We start from the raw sequence: 16,172 nt of genomic DNA on the forward strand, positions 1-16,172 counted from the left end.
ACCCATTTGGCCAGCGAAGGAATGGCTCGCCCTGCAATCCATAGGACACATAAAAATGTCAGCGCAAAGAGAAGAAAATTAACCCTGCGTGACAGGTGAAGGATACATGAACCTTCGACTTAAAAACCCGAAAACCTAAAATTGAAACAGAAAAGAAAATGAATCTTTTTAAAGCACCAGCAGAAGGATACATGAACATTTGACTTAAAAACCCGAAAACCTAAAATCGAAAAAATTAAAATTACGCATATCTCACTGCACCAGCCGGGAATCGAACCCGGGTCTGTACCGTGGCAGGGTACTATTCTACCACTAGACCACTGGTGCAGATGTATATACAGTTTTCTCTCTTTTCTTCCTAATTTATAGAATAATAGTTTCTTTTGCGTTAATCCAATCAACTAAAACCATGTATCTGGTCTGGGTCATTTATATCTGCATTTCACCATCCTGGAATCTGCAGTCGTGCCTGTCATATATGTAATGCCGGCACCGAGGAGTTGGTGTTTGTTGCAGAAGGTCTCCCGTCACAAATTTTGTGATGTCCTCTGCTATCAATCGACTTCCGACAAGTTTCTAGAACAGTCTAGATATAAATTTGAGCCCACATCCCGCGAACTTGTTCAGAGGTCCGTTCTCTCGAATTTTCCTGTCAGGTAATCTTGAGGCTTGAAAATCTCATCAATTTAATGTGAAAATTTCTATTAAGAGTCTTAAGCGAATCATCATGGCCAAGAATTTAAGGACATTAACACAACATGTCGAAATTTCTCGAACTTAAGTGGATTTGAACCAAACCCTAACCTCTGAATTGCTCTGAACGATAATGTCGCGTACCTCGAAAAACTTGCCGCTTTGCATTTGAAGAGAATTACAGCGGATTTTACATACATAATGCGCTACCGCCTCCTTGAATTATTTGCATTTTACACCCATGATCCTACTCTGCTTCTCCTGACCCGTTTTCATAATTTCAACCCAGAATTTTGAAGGCCCTTCCACCCCTGCAGGGCGGGCAAATTGCCCGTTAGGAGGTGATTTGACCATTAAATATAGTTTAAAAAATTACAAAACCGCCAAAATTTTGGTTTGAAATTATAAAATTAAGTCAGGAATGGTGAAAAACGCCAAAATTTTGGTTTGAAATTATAAAATTAGGTCAGGAATGGTGAAAAACGCCAAATTTGATAGGTGGATTTCTTTTGAAATTCCAATCTTTCTCCATGGCCACTTTTCATATGTTTTGGGCTTCTTGTTTTTTTAAGTGGATCTCTTTTGAAATTCCAACACTGCACCCTACTATCCTTCTCCACGGCCACTTTTCATATTTTTTTTGGGTCCTTGTTCTCTTTTTTTCACCTTTTTCAATGGACTTCTTGTTCTCCTTTTTCAATGGAGACAAAAGGTCTTCCAATTCTAACCTTGCATCCTATTATCCTTTTCCATGGCCACTTTTCATTTTTTTTTGGGTCCTTCTTGTTCTCCTTTTTCAATGGAGACAAAAGGTCGTTTAAAGGGACAACGCACTTCAATTTAATTTCATTAATGATATTTTGAAAAATATAAGCTAGTCAAGTTAAACAAGTTGTCTTTAGTGTGATTTTTTGGAAGTTTTTGGGTATTCCTAAGTTAAATCATTAAACATCATCTAGTCAAGTTAAACAAGCTGTCTTTAGTGGGGTTTTTTGGAAGCTTTTTGGGTATTCCCAAGCTAAATGATTAAACACCATCTATTATTATTACTACTAAGTCTCCGCAGACATACATATTGTTGTGGCCACTTGCACTTGCTATGTCTAGGAAGGCATACATACTCTACTCTCTTTTGATGTTGAACCTGTGACCTCTTAGGAGGAAACACATGCTCTTATCCATTAGGTCCACTCAAGTTGTATAAATTTATGATATTGATGTAAGAAAGAAATACCATTGTTGAAAAAATTTAAATGTTAAAATTGGAATTTAACTATATAGTTGCGTCCAGCTCATTATGTAAAAGATAGTGTGATCTCATTTAATTAATAAAATTAAGATATAGTCTAATTTATAGATAAAATATATTTTTTCAAGTAAGATTATGCTTTTATTAAGCAATTTAAACTCAAGTTTTTAAAAATCTCTACCAATTTTTTTTATAAAAATTAACTAGAAAAATTACTCTGAAATAGGTTGTTTCCTCTATAAGTTAATATACTTCTTTAACTATAGAGTTGCTCATAGTATGCAAAAGATGTTCTAATGTCCTCTCTTTTAAACATTTTGACTTTGTCAAATTACATAATATATATATATATATATATATATATATATATATATATTGAGGCAAAATAATCAATTGTAGATTCTTCCCATGATTTAGTTTACCTATGGTTTTGCCAATGGTATCGTTATGTAAGAATATATATATATATATATATATATATATGAATGATCTATCCATCTTATCTCTAGATCTACCAAGCCTCAAGATGAATAAGATTTCTTGACGTGCAAACCACTAAGAGATTTGATCCCTCTCGCCCCTTGGTAGATTGAGAGTTAAGATAGATCTAGGCTAGTTAAAAAAACATTTAATAATGTGAATTATCTCAATTTTCCATTTATAAAATGTAAGTAATTTGGGAAATTTAACCACATTTTTTTATTCCATGGTGATAATGAAAAATATTCATTTTTATCTCACTCGAAACATTGGACCTCATTAAACATGCACATAGTATATTTCAAGAAACCGACATCGACAATATATAGATCAGCGTAGATCCATCTTAAATCCATATCTACCAAGCATCGAGAGGGATCAAATCTATTTTCACTCTAAAAGGTGTTTGCATCTAGATTTAAGATGGATTTAAGTTGGTTTAATTTTCCCCTTTAAATAGGTTGTATTCCACATGAATACCATGGGTCATTTTTATTTTTATTATTAGTTTATCTTATAGGATTTTTTTTGTATTTTTTTATTTTGATGGAGTTAAAAAAATTATATTAAATTATATTAATATTCTTATTTAATTTGGTTTAATATTTTTATTTATTTTTATGTAATTTGACTTAGTAAAAAATGTTAAACATTACATTACAACATCTCTACCATAATTGTTGGAGAGCACCTCGCGGCGCAATAATATTTGTAATTAAGATTAAGACACCATACCATTGCAAGAAAAAAAGACAATTGTGACAAACAATGTAAACTTTGAAATGGAGACTATAAACTCAAAACGAGAACTCTTGCCAAAAAACCCCAAAAAAACATCAAAAACAGTGCTAAAAACGAAAAGTTTGTATACTGGAACGATGTTTTTATTTTTTAGGCGTCAATTTTGAACATGTTTTAAAAATGGCAGTGACTACGAAATTTACTATGAAATTTTCATGCAAAATATAGCTTCAAAATGAAAGTGATGATACTGAAACAATGATTTTTTTTTTTAGGGTCAATTTTCAAAATTTTAAAAAAATGCTAGTAAAACCAAATTTTTATGTGTCAAACAAAGTTGTTTATGAGGAAAAAACACATTAATGTTTTTGGTAGAATATCATTTTTCTTTCCTAAGTATAAATTTAACATGTTTTCAACAATAACATGCTAGATACAAAAGAAATTGAAATTTTTTCAACTATAAAATTAAAAAACCATGACATTATGAACAAATTACATCACTAAATGAATTCAAAAGTCATTATTTGTATATTGAATAAAACATACATTATATCTCTAATTTAATATTGCATTGTAGATATTTTAAACAATAAAATTTATCATAATTAAGACATATAATCCAACAACATAAAAATGCCTCATAACTTCTCATTTAACACCATATGGAAAACATTAATTTTATTTGAACATACAATGCATACATCAGTTATATAAACTGTCCTAAACAATTATTCAAAATCACTCATATTTTCTTGCACACTATCAGAATTCACATCTTCAGATGAGTGACTGGATGCTGACAAAGATGTTCCATATTCTTCTCTTTCATCAACTAGTGCCCCATTTGAGTCCACATGCATGCCCAACATTTCAGGTTTCAAAATTCTTCTAGATCTACGAATGGTTTCAGCAGACTCCCATGTCAACACTATTCCTTCTGGTAACAACCTTTTCAGAATCTCTATCGTCTTGAAGCGAAGAGTTCCTCTCTTTGTTAAATTGAAGTCATAAACAAGTATGTCAACATCCTCCAATTTTAATATGTCTGTGCGGCGGCGATTTATATTTGTACCCTTTCTTTTTCTTTTTCTGCCATTTCTTTTGTCAACTACCATCTCTGGCTTATACACACCATTGAATGGGTCTGTATTTGTGGCATACCAATGTACTTCAACACTTGTAACATCCTCATTTTCTGTAAAAACCTTTATAACTTTAGCAACTTAAAATGGATAGCCATTGGGATCTCCATCTACTAGCACTGCAATCATGCAACTCTCCTTAATATCCTGTACTGAACCCCTATAAAGGTCTTCCGTGGCTTCACGTTGTGCACGAGATCTTCTGGAACCAATATACATCTCTCTTTCTGTTACCTATGAAGAATTAATAATACCTTGAGATTGTTGATGTTCAACAATGTTTACTTCCTCATGTTCATTCGACACATTTTGTGGCCAAATAAATGGATTTTTCAAAGGTATATCTTCATTTGTTGTTGTTGAAATGATATCACTTTGATTATTGAAAAATGACTCCCACCAAACTGAATCAGCAATGTCAAAATACTCATATGTATATCTAATACATTTTTTAATTTCTTCCAGGCAATCAGAATAATTTATATCTCTATTCTGTCTGTGTGCATTCTGAACTTCACCAACTGATTGTAATAACAATGTTTTTGATGCAAATATTGGATGATCTGGAATGAACTTCAAAAATTGCAAACCTGATGACGGTGCCCATTCTGTAGTAGTTGAATACTTCTTGCCCCATATTAGTGTTTTCCCATCAATTTTTTTGATACGAAATTGATGTTGGAAGCTAATGTCATTAAGTTGTTCAAAGGATTTCCCCTCACCATATGATCCCAAAATAAACCTTCGCATGTCAACAGTTTCTTCCAACACATCAAAAGTAGGTTCTGGCATGTATGATTTCTTAATACATTCAATTAGTGATGGCAAGCTCCCAACTTTCTTCCTCCTCAATGTGACTGAAAAACGACTGAACATCTGATCAATATGGTCATAAGTGTGCCCAACAAGAAGGAAACCAACCTTTACCTTTTGAAAAATTCTCAATTCAACAAGCATGTTTAGATATCCAAAAACAACCTGATTTTGTTTTCACGGCAAGTGTTGTCCAATTGTAGATACAAACCTTCAGGAAGATCACCAGAGCAATGAAAAATCACATCATGAATTATGGTTATGGTCATATTTGCATCATTATGAATATTTGGAGCTGTGAAGTATACCCTTGGCAACATTTTCCCATTGAAGACCATACAATCGACCAAGTGAAACTGAATAAAATTTTCCTCCTGTAAATTTTTGGGTGTGCGAACAAAATGTGGTAAAAGTGTTTTCTTCTGGTCCATACCATCAATTATCAAACCCAAATATTTATTCGGATTATCATAACACTTCTTTCGATGCTTGTACAACTTCTTCCTTTCGTTTGTTTGTTGTTCGCGATGCTCCTGAAGTTCTTTGACAATTAAATCTACACAACATAAAAGAAATTCATTAAGAAATATGTCTTCATAGTTGATGACTATACAATTTTAAAAGTTAAAGTTATGAAAAGATGATAACCATATGTCTATGATTTTTAATCGGGTGGACGGAAAGAGTCATAGCCAAATACTGACTTATGATGCTGTTGTGAGAAAACTAACATATGAAGACAAAGAAACAAAAGGAGAGATAGTTAACATTTATCAAAAACCACAATTATTGATTAACTATCTTATAGACATATGTTCAAATGAAGGAGATTGGGTTCTGGATTTATTTTCTGGCTCAGGTAAGTTTTATTATATGGAATTGAATTTCAATATGTTCTTTTTTTAATTAATATGTCATTGTACTAATTTACTTCATTATTTCTTTTGTGCTTGATAATTAGGTACAACACTAGCATGCTGCCTTCAAAAATGAAGAAATTGCATTGCAATTGAGAACAATCCATTACAGTGCAATTTCATTCAGCAAAGAATTAATTCTCTTCAATTTCTTCCAGATGCAATGCAAGAAATTCGGTTGAAGAAAGGGGACTTTAGTGAATCACGTGTGGCAAAAAAGGCAAAGGAACCCCAACCACCATTACATGGAATGTTTGGAAAGACATACATTGGGAGATTCGCAGACATCAAATATTCATTAGAAGAGGAAAATGAGTAAAAGGAAGCAGAAAATATTGTGGAAGAAGACAATGATGAAACTATAAAGGACAAAGAGTTTGGATTACGTGACATTGTTGATTAAATTTAAGTTATGCTTGGAAAACAAGCTTTGCAATGTTTTGACTTTGATATTTTATGAGAAGAATAATCAATCAATTAAGGTTGTTATGCGTTCAATATTTGTAATATGCGATTTTCGCATTGATTTTTAAGTTAATCATTATATTTTGAAGAAAAAAAATGATTATTATTATTTTTTTGACATGAAATTCATTAAAAAAAAAACACACACACACACACACAACAACAACAACTATTATTTAACCATTTTTAGTTAAAATTTTCGTATAAAAATTGTGATTTTGACATGTCAATTCTAGCAAAAAATTATCAAAACGTGTAGTTTTTTTGTTATATTTATGTTAAAATGGGTTATTTTTATGTCCATTGTTAAAAAATATTGTTTTTTAGAAACAATTATGTCATGTGGATTGAAAAATTAATTAAGAATGTATAAATATGTAGATTATCTAAAATTCAAAATATCGACTTTCTAATTTAAAAATGCAAAACAATAAAAACCTCACTACAAAAAAAATTAAAATTAAAATAAAAAACAAGAAAATATGAAGAAAACAACCACTTCAAAAACTATCAAATTTAGAAAATAATTATTTACATTTCATACACTAGAAAATTTAAAGTCAAAAAATAGGTATTTTAAAAAAGGGTTGATGCAGAATACTCACTTTTTTAAACCAACATGAAAATCACTACCATTCTAAAACGTAATGTACATAAAAAAATTAAAGTGGCAAAAACTATGCTCTAAAAAAACATGTGTGTTCTGCATCACCCATTTTCAAAATCAGGGCACTTTTTTGCTATCTCTACGAGACGGGTAACAGTGTCAGTTCTCGTTTCAAAGTTTACATTGTTGACAACATGGTTGGTAATAATTCAAATTTTAGGATTGAAAGTAAACTATATGGCTAAAAAATTTTAGGTTTACTCGAAACTTCCACTTGCCTGCTTTACCCTTGTGATTTAGTTTTTTGTTGATTCCTTCTAATAAATTTGTTGTAATGATTCCTATGCAGACTCTTGGTGTTTCCAGTCTTCGCATTTTTCATGTTCTGAATATTTTTTTGTGACTTTTTACTAACCCAACTCTTACTACCTTCTCCTTTTGATTTCATCTGTTGATAACAGATCCATGCTTTTCGAATGGACTCGTACATGGTTTAATATTCTTAAATTCCAGTCGTTCTTTCATGAACATTGGTAGATTGCTAATGAAACACTGAATTTTGGACTTTTCCTCCCGAATGTAAGGTACATACCTTAACAGGGACGTGAATTTGGTTACAAACTCATCCATAGTGAGTTATCCCAACTGAAGATCATGAATTTATTTCGCCTTATCATCATAAAAACCACTTTGTCAAATACTTCTCCTTGAAATGTTTTTAGAAAGCTGCCAGAGAATACTTGAGAGTGGGTAATTCCAGTAAATGGCGGTTCGCCTGTACGCAAACAAACTCAAAGTTAGATAATAGAGATTAAATACTGGCAAGAACTAACAAAACTTAAACCAAACTTGTAGCTCACATTTCTGTGGTCGATAACTGTCCAGGTTTCCCTCCACAGGATGGGAAAGCCGACAAGAGACCCCTGTGAAGTTAGGCAAACAGTCAAACCCCCAAGCTAAGCAAGCTCCCGAAGTAAAATACATCAACATGCAGCACAAAACACAATAATAGTGAGAAATCGAGTGTGATGGAGTATCTCCTGAAGAGGGCACAGTGTAACTCTCCATGGAATCAAATGGAACAGACACAAACCCTTGCAAGGCAGCGGAAGACCAAAACAACTGCAAAGCAACAAACCAAGAACTCAACCTCTCCAAATGAATCATCCGACGTTCGAACATAGGAGAAGCAGTTACGAGGCTAAACCCTAGCTGCTCCAAGCCATCAGATCGCCAACCCCAGATCGGAGGGGGCAGATCCATCCAGCTGTCGCATGCCAACAAAAAGCCCTCTGGCGAGTACATGCAGAGGCATTAACTAGGCTTGTACCGCATATGTACAGTGCTGCTAAAATCTATATCAAAAATTAATTATGTGTGTCAACCCCAAAGATTGTTCACGCGAATCATAAATAGTGGACTAACATGAACCGTGGATGGATATGCATCGAGCCTCGATGTAAGAAATCTTGGGAAATGCGATACATGGTAATAAATATGGTTATAAGGTAAGTTCCATGTTAAAGCTTGCAATCATGGTAAAACCTTTTTTTTTATTATTAATTGATTGAATGTGATAAGTGTTACAATAAGGCAAGATGTCATTTTAGCACTTCACGACAAACGCCAAGCCTATATTGACTTAATGGCCATGATGGACCTACTATTCCATGTCATAAAAAATTTTCTGTATAAGATTGACTTGACATTATTATCATTATGGGAACTGGTTAGCTAGGAAAATTGGGAATGATGAATAAGTAGGAATTGTGTTGATTCTTAGATAGGGTGTAAAATCTTGGTTAGATTCGTAGGCAAAATGACAGAGATTATTCATGACCAAGGGATCTTCACATTTAGCCGAGTGGCAAATCAAGCATCAACAACTTATGGCATCAAAGATGGTTGAATACTCAAACATTGTGATTAGAACATGACAATGTATCTCTATGGAGATCGCCCAAATCTGGAGATCACCCACTCCTATGACTTGCACTGGTATAGAGCCCACTCCATTTACCCTACAATACACAATAACAAATCTGGAGGGCTTCAAGCAGCCCCAAATCATGCAATAGAACTCTGCACGCTAACGATATCTTTCCAAGACAAAAAAAAAAAACAACATAAATTCCAACACTATTGATTATGTTCAGGAATGAGGTAGATGATATACAAAATAAATAACAGAATGTTACAATACTAACACACAAAGGAGCAAAAACAAAGGAGGTAGTCAAAACAATTTTAACATATTCAATTATTTTCACACATTGCTTTACCTATGAAGAAACATTTACATATATAAAGACTCAATTCATGCACTAACAACATAGGCATCTAAAACCTCCAAAGAAAAATATTAAAATACATACAATTCCATAGAGAACTTTTGCTAAAGCTTTTTGGGCATTTAATACTTGTGTGATAGGCAAGATTATCTATAGTACTACACTACAAGGATAATATGTAATTAGAGGCAATTGTCAACAATCAAGAAGAAAATAGGATGAGACAGTAGGAGATTTTGAGTTTGATTAATGGAGCGCGACATTGTTTGTGAAAGAATGTAAATTAACATATGTATTGGACTATAGTAATCTTTGAGTAAGATTCAATTATAGAGATAAATGGGCATATGCTTAACGTCAGGTGTAGTAATCAAGAAGCAAATAAGATGAGACTACAAGGGATTGTGAGTTTGATTAGTGGAGCGCAACATTGTTTGTTAAAGAATGTAAATTAACATATGTATTGGATTATAGTACTCTCTGAGTAAGATTCAATTACAAAGATAAAGGGCATATGCTTAACATCGATATAGTAATCTTTACCTATTGTATTTTCAAAAGTATTCAACCTTAAAAGGTAGATGAGAAACCAAAAATGATTTGACTTTGTTATACTAGTCAAGAAGAAAAAGTATTCAGCCTCAAAATGTAGATTAGAAAAGGAGAATGCTTTGACACTATTATACTAGTCGAGAAAAGAAACCAAGTTTGTACCATGGTAGAATATTAGTCTAAACCACTGGTTCATCTCTATAAATGAATTTCTATTCTAATTCTTCCATTATTCTTCTTTTTCTTTTCTTTTTATAGTTTGATTTGTTATTTTTATGTTTAGATTTCCCCATTCACTTATTGTTATCATTTCAAGGATAGGGAAATTCATTTTACTTCCATTCACCCTATAAATGGTAAAGTAGATTTCAAAAGTGACTTTATAGCTGCTTTGGGTGGCAGAGAAGTCCAAGTCCGATTCTCATAATGCCATAACAAGTTGTCTTCATGAAACAATTACATGTATGTGCTTTTTTCAGTCAAGCCTGGCTATGGAGTTTTGTACACTTAGAAGTAAATGTAAATGTAATCTTTTTAATTTGATGGACTACAAACATGAAAAAGACTATGGAGGTCCTTTTTTCACTTTTCTTACTAATATTTATTTAGTCATTCCATATGACTAATTGTATAAAAAAGGCTAAGTATCGTAACCATATCTACATACCAATCCTGAGTTTGACTATTTGCCATATGCTACTAATCTTTATTGCTTGATATGTGGTTGGGGCATTATTATGGGAAAATTTATTTTTTAAAGAAATCTTAGCTTTTTATTATATCTTATATTTTAATGGTTTTAACTCTTTCTCTTATAAAAATTAAGTTATATAAACATTGTAAATAATTTAATTATTCACAAGCTCTATAAAGAAAATTCTTGTTTTCGTCATCTTAAACATTGAAACCAACTATATCTTAAGTTTTTTGTTATCATTATTATTACCTTTTTGAATGGCCACAGGGTGGATCCCATAGTGGTTGTTAGTCCATACCACTACCTTTTTGAGAGGCCCAACATAGATCTTACAGTGGCAATTAGTCCATACCATGTTGAGTTTTCAGTTACACAAAAACCCAATCGACAGGATTAAGTGGATCCCAGAGATCAATTCCCAACAAAATAAGTATGAAAATTCAACACTATAATCACCGCATTATATCATGATATGATATTGAAAAAGTTCACTCAAATCAACCTAAAACATATTCAAAAAATATTCCATAAGTGATCGATTAACATTTCAAATTGATTACCGTCCAGTTTGAAAAATCAAAATATTTTTTTGATTATCAAATACCATTTATATATACGAAAACGATTTCATATACATGTTTTACTGCGAATTTCAAATATCATATCGAGCTTAAGCACTTTCCATACCCCATAAAATTAATATATTTGTTAAAAGAATGCGCACTCAGAGCAACAAAATATTTCTAGTAACAAAACAATGATAAGCCAACTTGATAGACGACTTCTTGCTAGTGTGATCTAATAGAGGCTACAGGCTGAATCCTCGAGTTCATGTTCTTGCAAACTGCCTGCCTAGTGTAAAGGCGCGGGTTTCTTGCACTGGATATGCTCTATTTATATGTGCCTTAGTCTTCCCGGGATTGAGGTAACACAATTCTCCAATAATTTTTCTGAGGGAAGGATCCACGAAGTGCGAGACAAACAAGGACACTTCATGATTTTTCTGATAGTTCGAACGCTTCATGGTTTTATACATTAAACCCATTTGGCCAGCGAAGGAATGGCTCGCCCTGCAATCCATAGGACACATAAAAATGTCAGCGCAAAGAGAAGAAAATTAACCCTGCGTGACAGGTGAAGGATACATGAACCTTCGACTTAAAAACCCAAAAACCTAAAATTGAAACAGAAAAGAAAATGAATCTTTTTAAAGCACCAGCAGAAGGATACATGAACATTCGACTTAAAAACCCGAAAACCTAAAATCGAAAAAATTAAAATTACGCATATCTCACTGCACCAGCCGGGAATCGAACCCGGGTCTGTACCGTGGCAGGGTACTATTCTACCACTAGACCACTGGTGCAGATGTATATACAGTTTTCTCTCTTTTCTTCCTAATTTATAGAATAATAGTTTCTTTTGCGTTAATCCAATCAACTAAAACCATGTATCTGGTCTGGGTCATTTATATCTGCATTTCACCATCCTGGAATCTGCAGTCGTGCCTGTCATATATGTAATGCCGGCACCGAGGAGTTGGTGTTTGTTGCAGAAGGTCTCCCGTCACAAATTTTGTGATGTCCTCTGCTATCAATCGACTTCCGACAAGTTTCTAGAACAGTCTAGATATAAATTTGAGCCCACATCCCGCGAACTTGTTCAGAGGTCCGTTCTCTCGAATTTTCCTGTCAGGTAATATTGAGGCTTGAAAATCTCATCAATTTAATGTGAAAATTTCTATTAAGAGTCTTAAGCGAATCATCATGGCCAAGAATTTAAGGACATTAACACAACATGTCGAAATTTCTCGAACTTAAGTGGATTTGAACCAAACCCTAACCTCTGAATTGCTCTGAACGATAATGCCGCGTACCCCGAAAAACTTGCCGCTTTGCATTTGAAGAGAATTACAGCGGATTTTACACCCATGATCCTACTATGCTTCTCCTGACCCGTTTTCATAATTTCAACCCAGAATTTTGAAGGCCCTTCCACCCCTGCAGGGCAGGCAAATTGCCCGTTAGGAGGTGATTTGACCATTAAATATAGTTTAAAAAATTACAAAACCACCAAAATTTTGGTTTGAAATTATAAAATTAAGTCAGGAATGGTGAAAAACGCCAAAATTTTGGTTTGAAATTATAAAATTAGGTCAGGAATGGTGAAAAACGCCAAATTTGATGGGTGGATTTCTTTTGAAATTCCAATCTTTCTCCATGGCCACTTTTCATATGTTTTGGGCTTCTTGTTTTTTTAAGTGGATCTCTTTTGAAATTCCAACACTGCACCCTACTATCCTTCTCCACGGCCACTTTTCATATTTTTTTTGGGTCCTTGTTCTCTTTTTTTCACCTTTTTCAATGGACTTCTTGTTCTCCTTTTTCAATGGAGACAAAAGGTCTTCCAATTCTAACCTTGCATCCTATTATCCTTTTCCATGGCCACTTTTCATTTTTTTTGGGTCCTTCTTGTTCTCCTTTTTCAATGGAGACAAAAGGTCGTTTAAAGGGACAACGCACTTCAATTTAATTTCATTAATGATATTTTGAAAAATATAAGCTAGTCAAGTTAAACAAGTTGTCTTTAGTGTGGTTTTTTGGAAGTTTTTGGGTATTCCTAAGTTAAATCATTAAACATCATCTAGTCAAGTTAAACAAGTTGTCTTTAGTGGGGTTTTTTTGGAAGCTTTTTGGGTATTCCCAAGCTAAATGATTAAACATCATCTACTATTATTACTGCTAAGGCTCCGCAGACATACATATTGTTGTGGCCACTTGCACTTGCTAAGTCTAGGAAGACATACATACTCTACTCCCTTCTGATGTTGAACATGTGACCTCTTAGGAGGAAACACATGCTCTTATCCATTAGGTCCACTCAAGTTGTATAAATTTATGATATTGATGTAAGAAAGAAATACCATTGTTGAAAAAATTTAAATGTTAAAATTGGAATTTAATTATATAGTTGTGTCCAGCTCATTATGTAAAAGATAGTGTGATCTCATTTAATTAATAAAATTAAGATATAGTCTAATTTATAGATAAAATATATTTTTTCAAGTGAGATTATGCTTTTATTAAGCAATTTAAACTCAAGTTTTTAAAAATCTCTACCAATTTTTTTTATAAAAATTAACTAGAAAAATTACTTTGAAATAAGTCGTTTCCTCTATAAGTTAATCTACTCCTTTAACTATAGAGTTGCTTATAGTATGTAAAAGATGTTTTATTGTCCTCTCTTGTAAACATTTTGACTTTGTCAAATTACATAAAATTAATATATATATATATATATATATATATATATATATATATATATATATATATATATAGAGGCAAAATAATCAATTGTAGATTCTTCCCATGATTTAGTTTACCTATGGTTTTGCCAATGGTATCGTTATGTAAGAATATATATATATATATATGAATGATCTATCCATCTTATCTCTAGATCTACCAAGCCTCAAGATGAATAAGATTTTTTGAAGTGCAAACCATTAAGAGATTTGATCCCTCTCGCCCCTGGTAGATTGGGAATTAAGATAGATCTAGGCTAGTTAAAAAAACATTTAATAATGCGAATTATCTCAATTTTCCATTTATAAAATGTAAGTAATTTGGGAAATTTAACCACATTTTTTTATTCCATGGTGATAATGAAAAATATTCCTTTTTATCTCACTTGAAACATTGGACCTCATTAAACATGCACATAGTATATTTCAAGAAACCGACATCGACAATATATACATCAGCCTAGATCCATCTTAAATCCGGATCTACCAAGCATCGAGAGGGATCAAATCTATTTTCACTCTAAAAGGTGTTTGCATCTAGATTTAAGATGGATTTAGGTTGGTTTAATTTTCCCCTTTAAATAAGTTGTATTCCACATGAATACCATGGGTTAATACCATGGGTCATTTTTATTTTTATTATTAGTTTATCTTATAGGATTTTTTTTTGTATTTTTTTATTTTGATGGAGTTAAAAAAATTATATTAATATTCTTATTTAATTTGGTTTAATATATTTATTTATTTTATGTAATTTGACTTAGTAAAAATGTTAAACATTACATTACAACATCTCTACCATACTTGCTGGAGAGCACCTCTCGGCGCAATAATATTTGTAATTAAGATTAAGACACCACACCATTGCTAGAAAAAAAGACAATTGTGACAAACAATGTAAACTTTGAAACGGGAACTATAAACACAAAACGGGAACTCTTGCCAAAAAAACATCAAAAACGGTGCTAAAAACGAAAAGTGTGTATATTGGAACGATGTTTTTATTTTTTAGGCGTCAATTTTGAACATGTTTTAAAAATGGCAATGACTACGAAACTTACTATGAAATTTTCATGCAAAATATAGTTTCAAAATGAAAGTGATGATATTGGAACAATGATTATTTTTTTTAGGGTCAAGTTTCAAAATTTTTAAAAATGCTAGTAAAACCAAATTTTTATGTGTCAAACAAAGTTGTTTATGAGGAAAAAACACATTAATGTTTTTGGTAGAATATCATTTTTCTTTCCTAAGTATAAATTTAATTGTTTTTAACCATAACATGCTAGATACAAAAGAAATTGAAATTTTTTCAACTATAAAATTAAAAAACCATGACATTATGAACAAATTACATCACTAAATGAATTCAAAAGTCATTATTTGTATATTGAATAAAACATACATTATATCCCTAATTTAATATTGCATTGTAGATATTTTAAACAAAAAATTTTATCATAATTAGGACATATAATCCAACAACATAAAAATGCCTCATAACTTCTCATTTAACACCATATGGAAAACATTAATTTTATTTGAAGATACGATGCATACATCAGTTATATAAACTGTCTTAAACAATTATTCAAAATCACTCATATTTTCTTGCACACCATCAGAATTCACATCTTCATATGAGTGACTAGATGCTGACGAAGATGTTCCATATTCTTCTCTTTCATCAACTAGTGCCCCATCTGAGTCCACATGCATGCCCAACATTTCAGGTTTCAAAATTCTTCTAGATCTACGACTGGTTTCAGCAGACTCCCATGTTAACATTGTTCCTTCTAGTAACAACCTTTTCAGAATCTCTATCGTCTTGAAGCGAAGAGTTCCTCTCTTTGTTAAATTGAAGTCATAAACAAGTATGTCAACATCCTCCAATTTTAATATGTTTGTGCGGCGGCGATTTATATTTGTACCATTTCTTTTTCTTTTTCTGCCATTTTTTTTGTCAACTACCATCTCTGGCTTATACACACCATTGAATGAGTGTGTATTTGTGGCATACCAATGTACTTCAACACTTCTAACATCCTCATTTTCTCTAAAGACATGTATAACTTTAGCAACCCAAAATGGATAGCCATTGGGATCTCCATCTGTTAGCACTGCAATCATGCAACCCTCCTTAATATCATGTACTGAACCCCTATAAAGGTCTTCCATGGCTTCACATTGTGCACGAGATCTTCTGGAACCAATATAC

The 16,172-nt window shown here is 32.4% G+C and overlaps 2 non-coding genes across 2 annotated transcripts; both read right to left on the reverse strand.

Annotated features, from left to right (window-relative positions):
- Positions 1-256: 256 nt before the first annotated feature.
- On the reverse strand, positions 257-327 carry TRNAG-GCC (transfer RNA glycine (anticodon GCC)). Its single transcript has one exon. It is a non-coding gene; the product is annotated as a tRNA-Gly (tRNA).
- An 11,618-nt stretch (positions 328-11,945) lies between these two features.
- TRNAG-GCC (transfer RNA glycine (anticodon GCC)) lies at positions 11,946-12,016 on the reverse strand. The gene has a single exon. It is a non-coding gene; the product is annotated as a tRNA-Gly (tRNA).
- Between the last annotated feature and the right edge of the window lie 4,156 nt (positions 12,017-16,172).

Source organism: Pinus tabuliformis, chromosome 6 (assembly GCF_031772625.1).
Source record: "Pinus tabuliformis cultivar Carrire ecotype Pingquan chromosome 6, CPIR1, whole genome shotgun sequence".
Classification (NCBI taxonomy): domain Eukaryota; kingdom Viridiplantae; phylum Streptophyta; class Pinopsida; order Pinales; family Pinaceae; genus Pinus; species Pinus tabuliformis.